The 4,092-nt window shown below is 44.9% G+C and overlaps 1 pseudogene; it reads right to left on the bottom strand.

The window, feature by feature from the left end:
- Nucleotides 1–3,526: 3,526 nt before the first annotated feature.
- On the bottom strand, nt 3,527–3,776 carry LOC116470702 (large ribosomal subunit protein eL43-like; annotated as a pseudogene).
- Between the last annotated feature and the right edge of the window lie 316 nt (nt 3,777–4,092).

Below are 4,092 nucleotides of genomic sequence, written 5' to 3'. Positions count from 1 at the left end.
AGGCAGAGGTTGCAGTGAGCCGAGATGGCACCACTGCATTCCAGCCTAGGTGACAGAGCAAGACTCTGTCTCAAAAAAAAAAAAAAAAAAAAAAAGATAGTAACATCAGTTCTAGTGCTCCAAAGGCCTAAACTGTGAGGGTTGGAAGGTGGATTGAAAGATAAGTAAATGCATATATTGCAAGACAAAATGAGAGGGATGCCCGGAAGGCAGACGAACTCTTGTGAATGCAGAAGAGGAGAGGGTCTGGTTTGGGAGCTGGGATTGGTGCAGTCTTCTTGGGAGAAGCAGCATTTGGCAAGGTTGCTATTTTCAAAAGGAGAACAGTGAGACAGAACCAATGAAGCTGTTGAGACCCAACATAGAGATCCCTGAATTTAGGACAAAGGCACTGGTTCTCAATTTTGCAGTAAGGGGAAGCCACTGCAGGATTATCAGCTGGAGAGTGGTGTGTTTAATCTGACAGCAATGGCATTTTTATTTAATTTTATTTAGACATCACGTGGTTTTAGATTAGGATTCGAACTAATCATTACACTCTTTTTAAAAAAAGAAATGAAATGAAAGCCAGGCATGGTGGCTCATACCTGTAATCTCAGCACTTTGGGAAGCTGAAGCGGGAGGATGGCTTGAACCTAGGTGTTCAAGACCAGCCTAAGCAACACAGGGAGACCTCATCTCTGCAAAAAAAATTTTAAATTAGCTGGGTATGGTGGCACATGCCTATAGTCCCAGCTATTCAAAAGGCTGAGCTGAGAGGTTGGCTTGAACCCAGAGGTTGCGGCTTCAGTGGCAGCTACAATGAGCTACAATCATGCCACCGCACTCCAGCCTGGGCAAAAGAGCAAGACCCTGTCTCAAAAAAACAAAACAAAACAAAACAAACAAATAAAACAAAAAAGCCCAAAGGAAAAAAAGAAAAGAAAAGAAAGAATTAAAATAAAAATAAGAAATCAAATGAAAAGTCTAAGTCCCAACTTACATTCCTGAAAACTGAAAATGAGCCAGTCTATTATTGGGCCATCATGGCCTTGTTTTGATTCTACAAGGTACATAAATAACTTGAATTATGGAGAGAAGTAACCAGAAGTCAAATAGCACGTTTGGGAGGGCAGTTCCCTTTAGCGGAGCAATGTGACATTTTAACCTCTCTGCTTTCATTTGGACTTCCTGGGTCCACCTCCAAGAAGTATGCTGACATTTTAATAGTATTGTTACCCAACAAGCTTCCTTTTATTTTACTGAATTTTCCCTCAGACTTGAAGCTTTTCTGACACTACCAAATTCCCTGACAGAAATAGCCCTTAAATTAAATTGCTTCCTTGACTTCTTCAGAGTTTAAAGTTAAGGAAACAATATGTTTCTAATTCTCTTTCGAGTTCTTATGCTCAAGTCAGACCTTTTGCTCTGGTTATGTTACTGATGCTGCATTTTATGTCTCAAAATGCCTGCCATGGCTTTCCTACAAAGTCAAAAAGGATGATTTCAATGACACATTTCCTTGGCAGATATTTTATTAGTAGAGGTAAAAATAACAGAGGGTGCCGGGCATGGTGCCTCACACCTGTAATACCGGCACTTTGGGAGGCCGAGACAGGTGGATCACTTGAGGTCAGGAGTTTGAACCCAGGCTGGCCAACATGGTGAAACCCCATCTCTACTAAAAACATAAAAATTAGCTGGGCGTGGTGGCAGGCACCTGTGATCCCACCTACTTGGGAGGCTGAGACAGGAGAATTGCTTGAACCCAGGAGGCAGAGGCTACAGTGAGCTGAGATCATGCCACTGCACTCACTCCAGCCTAGGTGACACAGTGAGACCTGGAAAAGAAAGAAAAGAGAAGAGAAGAGAAGAGAAGAGAAGAGAAGAGAAGAGAAGAGAAGAGAAAGAAGAGAAGAGAAGAGAAGGGAAGAGAAGAGAAGAGAAAAGGAAAGGAAAGGAAAGGAAAGGAAAGGAAAGGAAAGGAAAGAAAAGAAAAGAAAAGAAAAGAAAAGGGCAAGGGCAAAGAAAACATAGGGGTAGAGGGGAGGTAAGAGACAGGAAATAGGGCCAGCGTATTAGTCCATTTTGCATTACTATAAAGGAATACCTGAGGCTGGGTAATTTATGAAGAAAAGAGGTTTATTTGGCTCATGGCTCTGCAGGCTGTACAAGCATGCCACCAGCATCTGCTCAGCTTCTGGTGAGACCTCAGGGAGCTTTTACTCATGGCAGAGGGTGAAGGGGGAGCAGATGCATCACATGGTGAGAGAAGAAGCAAGAGAGAGAAGAGTGAGGTCCCAGACTCCTTTTTTTTTTTTTTTTTTTGAGACAGAGTTGCTGTGGCACCCAGGATAGAGTGTGGTGGTGGCCCAATCTCAGCTCACTGAAACCTCTGCCTCCAGGGTTCAAATTATTCTCCTGCCTCAGCCTCTCAAGTAGCTGGGATTACAGGCATGCACCGCCACGCCCAGCTAATTTTTGTATTTTTAGTAGAGTTGGGGTTTCACCATGTTGACCAGGCTGGTCTCGAGCTCCCGACCTCAGGTGACCTGCCCGCCTCAGCCTCCCAAAGTGCTGAGATTGTTTTACCAATCAGATCTCCCATAAACTCGTTACCATTGGGAGGGCACCAAGCCATTCATGAGGGATCCACCCCCATGACCCAAACACCTCTCACTAGGCCCCACCTCCCACACTGGGGATCACATTTCAACATGAGATTTGGATGGGACAAATATCCAAACCATATCAGCCAGGAAGTTTGGTACCAAGAAATGATTAAACATGATTTTAAATACTGTGGTATGATAATATATGTAGCTAAGAGTCTTGGGATCAAGGACAGGCAAGGCAAGGACTCATTTAAGGAGATAGGAAGCAGATGGATCTGTCTTTAGGTAGGGAAGTGAATATGAAAGACTGGCAAAAAGAGACAGGAGTTCCTCCTCCCACAGGCTGTTTTGGTACCAGGCCCAATCCTGCTGGGTTACCCCTGTTGGAAGAAGCAGGGAACCATTAGGCTTCTGGCTCCCCACCCCAGGGTTCCCTAAAAACCCCAAGATCAGCAGATAGGCCTGGGACAATTCCAGGTGCACTCACTGACCCAGAGCCCTTGTCCTGAAAATGGAACATCTCCAGCTCTTCCTACTGAGGCCTGAAACTCCTTTAAGCAGTTGATGATAAAAGACACATTCCAGTTAAAGATAGAAGCCAAAAGATTGGCTAGGTATCACTTTGTGTAAATAAGTTGGTTACCTTATCCTTTCATAGGGCCAAAGACTACATGGCTGGTGGGGACTGGAGGCTCCCTCCTTCAAGAGAGGAAGGAGGGTTTGGAAAGTGGAGAGTCTGTGACAGAAGAGGGACCTGGGAGGCACAGCTTTGGGGAGTTGCTGTGTTCAACTTCAGTGGACCCAAGGCAGAAGCAGCTGTGCCCTGGGGCATCCTGGCCCAAGGAAGGCAGTGCTGGGTCACATGATCCCTTAAAAATAATCACATAAGTTAACCTATTTATTATAGGCCAGTAATGTTTGAAATGGAGCCTCTACTGGTCTTCCAATTCCTTCACTCTTCTGATAGCTGACTTTACTTTGGGGTTGTAGGTCCAGGCACCACTGCTACCATTTTCATGCTGGAGCCACAGTGCCACATCACCCCTTCATCTTGGTTTTGCCACAGAAGGAGCAAAATGTTACTTGCAGGCTGATTCCAGTTTTCTTCATTTTCCTGAGAAAGGCACCATACTGGGTCCCATATTTACTGATGACTCATACCTTCTTGGTGCATTTAGTCATGTCTCTGCCAGCCACCTGATATGGTTTGGCTGTGTCCCCACCCCAATCTCATCTTGAATTGTAACTCCCACAATTCCCACATGTCATGGGAGGAACCTAGTGGGAGGTGATTGAATTATTGGGGCAGGCCTTTACTGCGCTGTTGTTGCAATAGTGAATGAGTCTCACGAGATCTGATGGTTTTTAAAACAGGCGTTTTTCCACACAAGCTCTCTTTGCCTGCTGCCATCCATGTAAGATGTAACTTGCTCCTTCTTGCCTTCTGCCATGATTGTGAGGCCTCTCCAGCCATGTAGAACTGTGAGTCTGATTAAAC

Source organism: Hylobates moloch, unplaced genomic scaffold, assembly GCF_009828535.3.
Source record: "Hylobates moloch isolate HMO894 unplaced genomic scaffold, HMol_V3 SCAFFOLD_2, whole genome shotgun sequence".
Classification (NCBI taxonomy): domain Eukaryota; kingdom Metazoa; phylum Chordata; class Mammalia; order Primates; family Hylobatidae; genus Hylobates; species Hylobates moloch.
This window is presented reverse-complemented; position numbering and strand designations above follow the sequence as displayed.